The following is a 14,991-nucleotide window of genomic DNA, read 5'->3' as shown; positions in this document are numbered from 1 at the left end:
TATTTTAATTTCTATGAAGTTCTTCCTTTTTATCTCATTGCATTCAGGGCTTTTTTCTAGAAAAAAAGGTGCCGTAACTTGTTGAGGTTTCTAAGGGGGAGCACCCACCCAAAGTTGTTTTGCACAAACAATATTGTTTTTAATTTTAAAATACTGAATTTTAATTTTAATATTATTTTTAATATTCTAAAAGGGTTACAGGTCCAGAGCACATGAAACACATCTGAATGCTTCCTCGCATAAAAACAAGTTAAGGAGAAAACGAAGCGAGTCTCTCCCCCCTGCCCGACATACTAGCTTTCCAAAACCAGGAAGCTCCATCATAGGAGGATGGTTCAAGCAAGCACTTCTCCATACAGTTTGAAGTAACAAACTCCAATAAAAACTACGTTCATTTTGAGAACATCAAATTCAGAATTTACAGTAGCAAGTACTGATCATGTCAATGGACATTAGATCATAGGGCCTAAAATTACAGGAGGTGGAAGTAAGAGGCTTTGGGAACAAAGCCCAATAACTTAAAAAATAATCTAATCTGTTCCCCAGTAGAAGCCAAGCAGTTCTGACCACCTGCTCAGACCTTTGCAATGAGGAGTGCCTTTAAAAGGATACTACATACAACTGCAATTATGTGTCCAAGTGTTACGGAGAAAATGTAAAGAAATTCATTAGGCCTGATCAATTTCTGTAACGATGCATAATAAGAAAGCACAAAAATATTGTTGTTACGAGCGCAAAATTTAAGCAAACAACTAGCACAAGTAAAAAACCTACTCAGGAATAATTAACCTGTAACTGTGTGAAATGTGGGGCTTGCAAGCATGCACACCCTGCCTGCTCCATCCCCCAATTTTTCCATGTACAGCAGCAGGGTATGAAAGGAGCTTGCAAGCATGTTTGCTTGAACACACTTATAAGCCTTCCCGTCAGCAGGAGCCCTGTGTGATCAGGGTTGCCAACTGCAGGGAGGCTTAAAAGTGTATTCAAGTGTGGCATGAGGTCTTGCCACTAAAAACAGCAAGGTTGGGGCAGAACGCTTAAAAATCCTGTGTCTCTCACACAGTTACAGATTAATAATTCCTGAACAGGACAAGATTTAGTACTAATTTGATAAAAAGGCACCCAAGAATTCAATTTGAGGTACCCCAGACAAGTTTCTTAGAGGACAGCTAGGCTGAGTAGTGCAGGGGTCGGCAACCTAAGGCCCATGGACCAGATGCGGCCCAATCGCCTTCTCAATCTGGCCTGTGGACTGTCCGGGAATCAGCGTGTTTTTACATGAGTAGAATGTGTGCTTTTATTAAAAATGCATCTCTGGGTTATTTGTGGGGCATAGGAATTCGTTAACCCCCCCCCCCCCCGAAAATATAATCCGGCCCACCACATGGTCTGAGGGACGGTGGACCGGCCCACGGCTGAAAAAGGTTGTTGACCCCTGGAGTAGTGTGACTGGATGCAATGTGCTAATCTTTAACAGGTCAGGTAGATTCATGAGAACCACATTTGCAACTTCCTTATTCTGATAGCTGGAACAATTCTGTTTATCACGATCAAATTAAATGATGGACAAGTCCATGACCACCGCAACCTTCTTTGACTGTTTCCTCCACTTTGACCTGTCCTAAACTGTCCTTCAAGGCATCAGAAACAATTATATCATCTCTTTGTTTTAAAAAAAGTTTTAAAATCTGCTCTCAGGAACTAGTACCTTTGACTCAGACATTTAGCTACTATTAAAAGAAACTATTAAATATCATGAAAGAAACATACAGAGCCAGCAGTAAAGACAGCAGCACGCGAGACATCCAACATGAATCCAAGCCTATCTCACTGCAACATGTCACATGACATTCCATTCCAAGTACAAGTGCACTGGAAGCAGATATACGTCCTATAGCTTAGTTTTAAAAAGTCTCCTCTGCAGAAAAATTTATTGATCTATAAAACTTTTCTATTTCTAAGATATGAAAATTTAAGCCAAGGGGGGGGAAAGAGCTCAGTTGTCTGCAGCAGAACTCTAGAGACTGGGAAAGGATTAACCAGCTTTGACTCTGTCCTATTTTAGGATGCCTACTTGAAATATCTCCTGAACTAAATGACTAAACAAGGCCCCCCAATCAGAAAACAAACTGGAATTTTGAATAAGAATAAAATGATAGTTCCTGGGCAGGAACAATCAAACTTTTTTGATGATGTAAAATCTCATGTCATACTGTACACGGCTGTTACAGCACCAGCAACAAGAAGCCAAGAGAAAACCAAAAGTTTCATTTTAAGTCCAGTGGGAAATTGCTAACACCAAGACCATTCAGCTATATTATGCTGCATGCACAGAAGTAGAAGTACTATCCATTCTGCTTCTTCTGTAGCAGGTTCCCAAGTCTCATCCCTCCGTACTGCAGGAGCTTAAGAGTCTGGCACAGCAAACTCTCTTCTAGCTGAGTGTTACAGAGGGAAACAGTATGCATATGGAAGTTTACAATAGCCTAGGAGACACTGATATAGTCCAGATGGAGCTCTAAATCCTATTGAGTTCAATATGTGCATAGGATTATGTCTTATAAGACACTCAAACTTGGGATATCCTCTGTGAATCTTCACTGCATAGTTCTGATGGCATTATTTCAACAGACATGTATGACATTGGGGACATCCCCCACAACTGTAAGGACAACCTCTCAGCTAAATGTATCCACACAAATACATGGTACGAAGGTGAGAATTTGTTCTTTTTCAGGCAGGTTCTACCCTGATGACAGAAACTAAGGGGCTGAATAGGTACATGTTCTGCACGTAGAAAGACAACCAGTTCACTGGGAACCGACTTATATGCATTTGAAAATTGGTTTTGACCTATTGGCATGCCTCACTTCTGTTTTTTCCATGCAACAATTCTTCCGCTCAATGAGTGAAGTTCTGAATTTTCAATGTAGGTTGCAGGGATTATGCATTCAAATAAAATGATTTCAACATAAACTGATTTTCTACTTCAATGTCCCCAAAGCAGCTTACGATAAATGTAATAGGAACATAACACATTTAAAGTTAATAAAATAAACTCCCGGAAAACAATTAAAACGGCCTAGAGAAACCAGAACAGTCTCATGTTCAGAAACCAAATACATAACAAAGATAAATTTTCTTCTGTCAAGCTTCAGTAAAACAGACCTGGCTGATCTCCCATGGAAGTTCAATTGCGCAGATACCTATCACAGTAAAAGCTACCAATGAATGACGTCAGTGGCACATACAGAGTCATAGAATAGTAGAGCTGAAAAGGACGCTGAGGGTCTAGTCCAACCCCCTGCAATGCAGGAATCTCAGCTAAAGTATCCATGGCACATGGTCATCCTCTATATATTTATTTACACCTTGCCTTTTTCCCTGACAGGGATATCGTTAGTTGATTTTTAATTCACAGAAAGGGGGAAGGCATATAAGGGAGAAGATGTCCCCTAAGTGGTTCCAGGCCTTAAAAGGTCAAATAAAAAAAAGGTAAAGGTACTCCTGCCCGTATGGGCCAGTCTTGCCAGACTCTAGGGTTGTGCGCTCATCTCACTCTATAGGCCGGGAGTCAGTGCTGTCCGCAGACACTTCCGGGTCACGTGGCCAGTGTGACAAGCTGCATCTGGCGAGCCAGCGCAGCACACGGAACGCCGTTTACCTTCCCGCTGGTAAGCGCTCCCTATTTATCTACTTGCACCCTGGGGTGCTTTTGAACTGCTAGGTTGGCAGGCGCTGGGACCGAACGACGGGAGCGCACCCCGCCATGGGGATTCGAACCGCCGACCATGCGATCGGCAAGTCCTAGGCGCTGAGGTTTTACCCACAGCGCCACCCGCGTCCCTTAAAAGGTCAAATACAGAACCTTAAATTATCTTTGGGGGTGGGGAGTGCTGTTGGCTTAGCCTGGATACTAGCTAGGCCAACATTTACTCGGACCTTTAGAAGTTTCTGAACTACTGAGGGGAGCTCTAGCTACAGAATATCTCTCAATAAAAACTAAAATTCTAAGCCTTTGAATAATAAGCGTTGCATATTCTGGCTATAGTCCCTTCATCAAAATCTATGGAGTAAACCCTTGCAGTACTTCTCCAGAAATCTATTGGAATTCCAGAAGCTTCAGCTTTCTAGCAGAGCTTTCCAAATTGGCACGCTAACCTATATTTAAGATACTACTGTGGAACAACCAATATTAAGAGTAAGCAATTCAGTATGTAAGTATGTGAGTTTCTACCAAATGTTCTCTAGTGTGACCAAGAGACAGAATACAGGAACCTAGAAAGGAGGATGGGACATGTCTTAGACATAATTCCTTTTCCATGCACGGAGCTGAACAGGTAGGAAAACTCAAACAAAAGGATACAGTATAAGCAACAAGAGGCCTGGCCTATACTGGGCCCATCCTCTTTTAGCACAAAACTAAAGATCCACATTCACTTTTAATGAAATGAAAGAAGAGGAGGGAGCATGTCCAGTAACAAGTGAATTTTGATTTGTAAAAGGTGCTTTAAACAAGTATTGCATATAATAATAATAATTTTATTATTTATACCCCACCCATCTGGTTGGGTTTCCACAGATACTGTATGTTGCTATCCTCCCCAAAATTTTCTTCCGCCCCCTATCCCCATCTTCTTTTTTTGCCATTGCTTTAAAATTTCCAGAAACTTTACATCTCTGATTCCACCCTGTATGCATATATTATACTAAGGGCAGCAAAAACCCTTCACCCAAATAATTGCTCTAAATATTTGTGAATTCCAGTTCTATACAGGACTATCTAGTTTTTTGCTAGCTCCTAAATGTCTCATAGTAACCTGACCCTTGTGACTGCAAATTAAGTAGCATAAGCAGCGATGCCTTAAGTGACATGAGGAATATATAACTACTCTGAAAGCCATAGTAGGAATCCCCTGCCCAAAAATGAAGTCTGTTGGAGTTCCTATGTAAAAAATTGGGAGTATTTTAACATCACAGAGTATACTGAATGATATATGAGATAGAAAACCTTACCTGATTATTTATTTAGGTGCATCCGATCAGAACTACCTACAATTAACATTACCGGTTTCACATACTTTTGTTATGATATTTCATTACTAAATTGTAATGAAAAGCTGCAAGTAATAATTTACACAAAATTCTGACTAATTAATAACACCTTGTCACTCCATACACTGCTGCACCAGCCAGCCCTGACAGATGCTGAAAAGCACAACCATATTCAACCTGTTCTGCATCCGTTGCACTAGTTAACAATTTGCTTCCAGGTCCAATTCAAGGTGCTTGTGTTAATCTTTAAAGCAGGAATTAGGAATGTCAGGCCTGGGAGGCAAATACAAGCCTCCCTGTCAGGCTTTTGGGGCTCTCCCCAGGCTATACCCCTCACCTCACCCACCATTCTACATCCTTCTTGAGCGCTTTGCCTGGCTGAACAGTATCCCTTAAATTATGGCAATGCCTTTTCCTTGCCTGGATGGAGAGATATAGAATATGTATGTGTTAGTTTCTGTGTGTAGAAATCTCTGGCTTATGCATGGCTAAAATATATTCTATTGTACAAAGGCAATGGTGGCATCTATTGCCCCAGCCACCCTTGCCTCTGTCCCCACACTAACTAGTGGTATGCAGTGGCCAGATCACTCCGCAAAGGAATGCAGCCCTTGGGCCAAGAAAGGCTTCCTACCCCTGCCTTAAAGCCGTGCATAGCCTAGACTCACATACCTCAAAGACTACTAGTCTGCTGAGGTGAAGTCAGTCAACAGGCTTTGTTATTTGTAGTGTCTTTGTGGCAAGTTACAACTGCAACAACTCAGAAGCACAGACCATTCCCAAACTGTGTCCTAGCAGCTATAGGTTAGGACATCTACCTCTTTGCTTTATTTTCATGAGGAAAGCAAGACCTATTTCTTTAGGATGATTTTTGGTAGAGGCATTTCCTGTAGATTTAGTTTACTACGTAACTGGATTTTCTCCTTATTAGTATCTTTAATTACTGGTGGTAAACTGCTTTGAGCAACCAGAAAAGACATGGAGCATGTCTTGTTGACATTTAAGAACTCACAAAGTTTATAGGAGGCAAGACTTTCCTTTATAGAAGCCACATTTATTAGTTCTCATTGATGCTTGTTCTTCTGTACATTTTAACAATTCAAGCTTTAGTAATACTTTCCACCAACTTACCCGGACCAGTATTAGGTTAATTACAGAGTTTAACAAAACACCCCCACCCTATGTTACTGTCTCATCTTCTGGTGAGATGGTAGATTTCTATAGCAAATTCCATATATTTTATATTCAAGTTATTTAAAAACTATTGGGTGTCAGGTGTAAGCCATCAACTAGAGACTTGCTAATTTTTAATTTGTTAGCAGTGGTTTTCAACCTTCGAGTCCGTGGCTCCCTTGACCAACCACGTTTTTTCTGTGGCTCCGCTGTGAGAGCCACTTACACTGGGGTTCCATTACAGGAGATGTGTAAGTGGGGATTCTCCCGTTCCGCCATTGCCCCACCCTGTTCTGCCCCCACTGAGTCCCCTGAATGTTCCTCAGGGAGAATGAGAGAGAAGTAATGCAGGAAGATGTGGGCTGCAAGTTAATGAAAGAACATTCAGGGCTCCTTTGAACATTCCTCAAGTCTCCCCAGGGTGCCCCAGCACACTGGTTGACAACCAATGGGTTAGTGTATCCTGGAACTTTGAATCTTGACACCATTGTCTAACTACTAATTGATCTCTTTTTTTGTGACACTCTCCTCAAAGATGCAATATTTTATTTTAATTTTTTAAGGATCAATAAGGGTTATGCAGTCCGGGACCCCCATGTACCAATAAAACAAAAATCCTCAACATTCAAAAATTCTGTTTTTACACTGAAGTATTTCAGTAATTCTACCATATTTTAATATTGTAGCAGTTATACACTGAGGTCCAGCGTTGAGGGCCTTCTGGCGGTTCTCTCACTGCGAGAAGCAAAGCTACAGGGAACCAGGCAGAGGGCCTTCTCGGTAGTGGCGACCGCCCATCAGATGTCAAAGAGATAAACAACTACCTGACATTTAGAAGACATTTGAAGGCAGCCCTGTTCAGGGAAATTTTTAATGTGTGCCATTTTAATGTATTTTTAATCTTTGTTGGAAGCTGCCCAGAGTGGCTGGGGAAGCCCAGCCAGATGGGCAGGGTACTACTACTACTACTACTACTACCAATAATAATAATACAAATTTTTTTTTATCTCACACATTATTTTGGAAAATAAAAGCCCCTACTTGGGTAAAGTCTTATGATCAATAGCTTGTCAGAGAGTGAAATACTGAACTGCATTTAGTAATCCCAGTAATTATAATGGGTGCTTGCAGAGAACTAACAATGATACTCAAAACATACCAGAACCTCCCTCTTCACATGACTTCTAGGAGGTCATGGGAAAAGTGAAAAAGTGGGACCTCACATGTATTGAGGTTTAAACTACTGAACTCAAGTATGTGTCAATCAATCTGCATTTAATAAGGAGGAGACTTGTGGAAGCTAAGGCTTCTCTCCCACGTTTACTGAAACAAAGCCAAAATATTTAGCATCAAGAATGCATTCCTGGTTCTCCACACTGGTGCCAGAGGTTCCAGCACACTGTTTAGACAAAAGGACAACTGCAGGAAGCACATGTAAGAAAAATGGAAAACAGATCAAATGGAAACATCTAGGTGTATGTGAATGAGTCCAAAGCTAACATCCCAGCATAAATAATAGCCAGGAAAGTCACCTATATGTGCTGTCCTGTTTCAAATTTCATTACTCCAAAATGATCTAGAGTTTCAGAACCATGTTCTCAACACACTTCAGTTGTTTTCATTCAATGTTTCGCAGGAAATAGGCATACAAACTCAAAAAACTCATTTGCAGTGGTCACAGGAGCTATGCTGATTGCCATCAGTCTAAAGTAGCACAGCAGCAAAGTAGCACAAACTTCAAGATGGGTTGGGAAGGATGCATTTTTCAGAATTAGAATTTGAGATATCTTATGCCTTGTGAAATGGTATTACCCGAATTTGCTTCTGTCTGAATTAATATTTAGGCTATGCATCCTGAGTGGATGCAACAAGCACCTCCTCTCAAGGCAGGTAATACAGCTGCATCTCTGAACTGGGGAGTAACTGAATGCTCTACTGAAAACTAATGCAGAGACAGCAAAGAACTGCCCACCTCCAGTGGAAACCAACTGCAAGACATACACTCAGAACAGAAGATTGTGCAGAGTTGCAACAGAAAGCCTTTACTGTTAGTAGATAATTAGTTTGGACTCCCAGGCTCATTTATTTAATTTATCATTGCATGTTTGCAGCACAGTACTGTACCTCCACACAGTTTAACAATTAGCAAATTAGCATAAAGTGGTGTGTAGATAATGGGCATTTTTGACAAAAGGTCCCCCCCCATAGTTTGATACTATACAGGGGGCACTTTTCTTCAGAAGAGAGGAACCCACTTCCACACATTAAACTTCCCCTAAATGCTTATCAGCCTCCAGTCTGTAGGACACAAGGGTAGGAAAGTCATTACTTTTCAGCCAGCAGTGACAAACTAGAAGGCACCCACTCTGATTGCAAAAAGATTAACATCCATGAAAGCTTATGTCCTAATAAATCCATTACTCTTTAAGGTGCCACAACACTATCGGTTTTACTGCAACAGACTGCTGAGGCTTCCCCCTATGGAAGTTGTCATTTAGAATTGAGCTTTTATAGAACTGCTTCTTACTATTTTTTAATAGCACTGAATATATACTTCACTTTAAAGGCTCCCTTCAGGAAACATCACATGTCCTAGCATATCTTCAGTTTACCAGCTAATAATAAATTTCTAGTTGGTCCAGAGAGTGTCAAGCATCCATATCTGTTCTTGTATCAAATACTAAGTTATCAGAAATGTATTCAAGGACCCGAATATCTTAGAAACATGGTACAGGACTTTATCTATCTGATAATCAGCAAGTGACATATAAATTGATATGGAAGTTGTTTACAATGTAACTTTCCACTGTGAAATATTAGTGGGAGAGAGCACAACAGCAGAAAGTCATGCTGCTCTCTCTCAAAGGGCTAATACCTAGTTTTATAGATCTAATGCATTGCTTGTAAAAACACAAAGCATGTTAAAGATGGAGCTATTTCCACGTTCTCAAAAAAATCTGAAGTTTTGTTAGGGTAAAAACAAGCTTCATTTTGGTCATACTACTTTCTCAAGTCATACAGGACAGAAAATATTTTGCTGGCAAATATGCATACTACCAACAAATTTTTTTGCTACAATAATGGCACAGCTATCTCTTCTAAGGAACCTCCCTACCTCACCTTCAGTGAATTTGCTTTAGAATAGTTGATCAAGCTACCTGAACAAGCATTTTAAAAAGAACTACATGTATAGTAGCTTAGTTTTCTGAAGTGTTTTCAGTGAAATTTAAATCAGTTATTTCCCCAGGACTCCAATCCATTAAACATCTTAACATCAAGTGGGTGTGCCCTATTTAGAGGATCAAATATACAATTCAGCATATCCAATCCCTGCAGTGATTACACAGAGGGTACTTCAGTGCACACTGGTCCCCTAACCATGGACACAGCCAGCAAAAATTACTGGGAAATCAGAGTGGTGTAAGGAAAAGGTACTGTATACTATACTGCCTTTTCTAGCCTCACTATTGCATTTCCAAATGTGCACTACAACACCAGACCAGGAAAGCTGCTGTTTTAACACGCCCTTACACGTTGCTTCTAAATATACTGAGCTTTTTTATAAGTTGTACTAGATGCCTGTACTGGATTAAGCTTTTGGAATGCAGTGCTCATTCTGCATGTGGTGGAACAGCCAGCAATTACTGGTATCACGACCGCATTACCTACAACAAGAATAATGGTTCCAAGGCATCGCTTTACAAGTCAATAGTACCTCTGGTGAATAAATTGATTTTTTAAAAAACAAACTTGCACTTAACATGTTCAGTGTCAATGATTCCTGCAGGCCTAGCTCTCCAGGATACAGACTCTAAAGCAGTCCCAGCATATAAACATGTACCTATAGAGAAGCAATGGCTCCTACTTAGCAGTTATAAAGTTTCTAGCACTTCCAGCTGTAGATATTGGCCAAATAGTCCAGACCACAATAACAGCACAGAATTAGGTAGCAACCTTACAAGGATTACAGAGATTGTATGTGGAACACAGATCTGAAGCATTGAGTGGCATTGCTATTACTATAGTTAGCATCAAGTAATTCTATCAGCTACCACTTTCTTCTCAATCAGGGAACTGTGGGTGCAGATTGAGGGCCTTAGAAATTAGCATTGCTACATTAGATTGCAGATAGAAGGTTGAGCCATATAGCTAGATCTTTCTGAGATTCAGCATGACAGTATTATAAAAAGGGAGCTCCTGAAACAGAGAACACTTAGGCTAGGCCTTACAGCAGCTTGCTCTTCCAACACTAACTAACAGAGAACTCATTCCTCAACATGGCAGGCAACTGCAGAGGTTTTTTTAATGAAAGGGGGCCTGCAACACTCCCAAAATGGCAAAGGCACGGCAGCAATCTTCTAGCAGGACCTCAAAGATTTCCCTACACGTTAAAGATGGCCCAGTTTCCCAGTCTCAACAAAACATCATGGTACCCCAAGGCCACTCGTTCCTACCGCCTAGCAATCCAGAGACCCTTCAATCGCAACCCAGTATCGCCGACCCTGCCTGCGGCGCACCTCAATGCTCAACACACACACACGAGGAGAGCAGAGCAGTGCTCCCAGCGCCAATTGCACCTGCTCAGCCAGTATCGCACGTCCACCTGCATTCTGGTGGGTGCCCGATCTGCCCTCCCCCCACCTGCCTTACCATCAGACGCCCCTCCGGGAAGGGAAGACCGTGGCCCAGGCCCAAGGTGAGATGCTCCTCGTGGGGAGGAGGAAGCCCGAGAGTGGAGGAGATTCGGGGCGCAGGGAGAGCGAGCGAGCGCGGAGGGATCAGCGGAGGAGAGGTGAGAGTTTGAAATCCGCCAGGAGATCCAGCGCGAGCCAGAGCTCCTTGGAGAGGCCTCGGGGGCTCCCCGAATCCCGGGCCTGCGAGGGCCCCGCGCCGGTGCTGGCTGCCGCTGCCGCCGCCGTCGCCCCCACAGAGCTTCCCTGGCGCCAGGGCTCACCTACCGCGGCGCGCTCCCGCTCGTCCCCCGCCCGCCCGCCCGCCAGCCCCTGAGAAGCCCCAGCGAGGAGGCCGCTCCCTCCCGGGACTCGCCGCCGGCACAGTGACCGACAGAGGAGGCGACCGAGCAAGCGCGACGGCGCCGCGACACGTACCTGGGGGAGGGGCGGCGCACAGGAGCCTAGCAACCGCCGGCACGAGCGCGCCGCAACCAATCAACGAAACCTTTCCGCGGGCCGAGCCGCAGCGCAGCGCAGCTCGCCAGACTCTGCCCGTTTGGCTCGCGACAGCCCCGACCCAACCCGCCGGGCTCCGCCTCGCGCGCGCCCGGCCTGCCTCCCCCCCCCCACCCCCAACCGCAGGACACGCCCTCTCGCCGAAGGAAACCACGCCCCTCCTCGGCGTACAGAAACGGGCGCACGCTCCCCTGGCCACACCCTCAGGGCTCTATATAGCACGCCCCCCCATCAAGGGACCCTAGGCCACGCCCACCGCCAGACTTATTATTGGGCAGAGGTGAATAGAATTCCGGTTCTTCGTTTCCCGATTGGCCTGTCCTAAAAAATTTTGTGGGAGGGGAAAAGCGCAGGCAGCGCGCCTTGCCCCACCTGCAAACTCCGCCCACCGCTTCTCTTTTCTTCTTGGGGACAAAGACTGAGAAAGAGTGAAGAGCGTGATTCTCCATCCCTAAAATTCGAAACCCGCCATCTAGCACTTGTTTTGTAAAATAAGCGATACTGAGGTCTTATCTGTTTAGAAGGCATGACTCTTAGCTCTAGATCGGAGGTTGCCTGCTGTGATTATTCGCGAGAGGAATGCACTCTGCGCGCTCTCAGAAATACGTTCATCAGCAACCAATGCACTTTAGTAAAATACAAGCTCAGAACAAATGCAGAGGAAAAGCAAGCCATAAAATATGAATGCTGTCTAAATTAAGAGTGCTGAAATACGGTGACCTAAGCATTGATTTAGATCAGAGGTTGTCAACCTTTTTGGGTCCACGGCTCCCTTGACCAACTATGTTCTTTCTGTGGCACCCCTGTGGGGCTCAGGAGCCCAGTTACGTCACCCCTTGCCTGCAGAGCGGGCAGCTCCTCACCCCTTTTCCCTCCGCCTCCTCTTCTCCCCTCTCCTTGGGAGTCCTCTGGGCAGCCGCAGCTGCTGCCCCTGGTCTCTGAGCTCTGCCACCTGCCCCAAAAAGAGATGCCTCCTCACATTGCCCCACAGGGCCCTGGGAAGCACTCCCTGGCCAGCAGCAGAGGCACCATTTGCCTGGAGTGCTTGTAGCAAGGGCTGCTGTAACAAACAGTTGTACAAGCCTTTGGGAAGCAAGGACGTCAGAGGGCATCAGAGGAAGGTAGGGAAGGAAAGAGGGACAGAAGCCAGTGTTGCACGTAGCACCCCTGACTATCATTCAAGGCACCACTGATTTAGATAATGCAAACTATTATGAAGGCTCAGATAGATATTGGAAGATTGCTATCATATCCCCTCTCAGTCTCCTCTTTACCAGGCATACCCAACTCCCTCAACTGTTCCTCATTAGGCTTGGTTTCCAGGCCCTTGACCATCTTGGTTGCCCTTCTCTGCACATATTTCAGCTTGTCAATATCCTCCTTAAATTGTGGTGCCCAGAAGTGGACACAGTACTCCAGGTGTGGTCGGACCAAGGCAAAATAGAGCAGAACTATGACATCCCTTGATCTAGGCATGAGCTTTTTTGCTGCTGCATCACACTGTTTACTCGTGTTAAACTTGTGGTCTAAGACCCTTAGACCCTTTTCACATTTACTACTGGTAAGTCAGGTGTCTTCCACCTTATATTTGTATGGCTGGTTCTTCCTGCCTAAGTCTAGAACCTTATATTTGTCCCTACTGAAATTCATTTTGTTAGTTTTAACCCAGTTCTCCAATCTGTTAAGGTCATCTTGAATCTTGATTCTGTCTTCAGTGGCATTGGCTCCCCCTCCCAGTTGGGCTCCCCCTCCCAGTTTGCAACAACAACATGACAATTCTATATATGAAGTGATACTTTGATTGGCACACCAGTTTCGCCTCCCTGCACATCCATGAACATCTTAGTTCACAGAGTTGGTCAGAGTGTGTTGCCACTAGGGCGATATAATCCACAAATGGGTGAGGAAAGAAGTTGAAGGATCCTCTAGCGCAGAAGCTGAGATGACCTTCACAAGAAAAGTGGGGTGGGGAGAGCTGAATGGGACTGGGGGCTGGCAGGAGCCCCTGGAGAAAATGAAGTGGGTGGAAGGTCAAGATGCCCAGGAGCCAGAGCACTAGGGGTCTATAGGCACTGCAGAGTATGTTTATCTATGTGGGTGCAACATGAGGATCTTAAGCACATTCTTGAGATGCCCCCTAGTCAATGCTGCCATTGTCCTCTACTTTACATGCAGGCACAGGCCCGACTCTTGCTACCTCCGGCCCACAGCCTGAGGAATGCAGTATGCTTGGATTTGCCCTTTCTCAGTGCTGACTCTGGGATTTTCCAGGCATTAAACTTGCCATTTTGAGGCCAATCCCATTACAGGAGTAAGAAAGCCTAACTGACATTGCTGTAAATAAAGGACCCCAGCAGTTGATTTCCCTGCCCACACTCCTCCTGAGAACAAGATCTAAGAGTACATTGCCTGGATCTCTATAACTGGGGGAACTGGCTGGCTAAGCTATCTGTGGTACCGTTTCTCACACCAACGGAAAAAGGGATGGTGCTGCCTGTAGTAGCCATTGTTGCTGGCACAATAACAATTATCTTGCTCTAGAAGAATAAGTAGAGATGCAGAAGGATGGGTGAAGTGGCACGGTTCATCTGCCTTTGAACAGTTGAGTAAGAAATCAGGGTTGTCACCAACTAAGTTATACTGAGAGTAGACCTATTAAAAGTAATGAACCTAAGTTAGTCACATCCATTGATTTCCATGGGTTTCTCTGAGTAGAATTTGGATACAACCCACAGAAATGTACCTTTTCCCAAAGTAGATAAGCAGTGATGAACAAAGCTGCCTTCACCTGCAGTGGGCCCAGATAGTTCCAGTCATGCTGGTGTAAATGGCAAAGTGCTCCCAGGAAAAAAGTCAGCATCCCTCACAATGGGTTAAGACCTTCAGTGCTGTCGCACATGGAGTAGGGACAGTGTCTCGCAGCCACCTGTTTCTACAGTGCTGTATTATTTCCCCACAGAGACCATCGCTCCTCCTCAGCCAGCAGCTGAGCAAACACTCCCTGCTTTCCCAGGCTGCACCCAGCTGAGTAGAACGGAAAAGGGGGGTGGGAGCAGTAAGTTTGTCAGGAACCACAAGTACTCAAGAGATGAAGCAGCCTTGATTTCTTCAGGGTCAGGCGTTGGCCTAGAACCTTCCATATTGTCCGGGAGCATATCTATGTGAACATAGGCTCTAGACTAGAGTATTGGATGATCCAAAGTCTGGGACTGGGAATTCAGAACCGGAGTCAAAGAAGTGGTCCAAGCCACGTTAGCAATACAGAGGGAGAACAAGGGGCTGTGGAACAGACACTGAGGCATCAAGGGAGGTGGGTCAGAGAAGTCTGGTATACTTGGTATAATGTCCCAGATCAAGGTCTCACACCAAAGTGCTCAGACTGAAAAGTTTAAGCTCTACAAAGTGCTATTGAAGTTTATAGGCTGCTTGGTTTTTCCTGACACAGCGGAACAGTCAGTAAGTTTTGGTTAAAGGCTCTGCCGTTATTAGGGTGGTGATATAGTGATCTGGTCCCCAGTTTCCAGAAACCAAGGATTGAGACTCATGATGCCTGACTATCTATATCTGGCTGGCA

General features: G+C 44.3%; 1 protein-coding gene across 2 annotated transcripts in view; it reads right to left on the bottom strand.

The window, feature by feature from the left end:
* Positions 1-11,505, bottom strand: part of DAG1 (dystroglycan 1) — a 64,177-nt gene extending 52,672 nt beyond the window's left edge. The window contains exon 1 of one of the 2 annotated variants that reach the window (XM_053377328.1): positions 11,337-11,505. The gene's annotated coding sequence lies outside the window, so the exon portion shown is untranslated. Of the gene's footprint in view, positions 1-10,878; positions 11,184-11,336 lie in introns of those variants that run through there. The other variant, XM_053377329.1, reaches the window with a different exon arrangement.
* Between the last annotated feature and the right edge of the window lie 3,486 nt (positions 11,506-14,991).

Source organism: Podarcis raffonei, chromosome 2 (assembly GCF_027172205.1).
Source record: "Podarcis raffonei isolate rPodRaf1 chromosome 2, rPodRaf1.pri, whole genome shotgun sequence".
NCBI lineage: Eukaryota > Metazoa > Chordata > Lepidosauria > Squamata > Lacertidae > Podarcis > Podarcis raffonei.
This window is presented reverse-complemented; position numbering and strand designations above follow the sequence as displayed.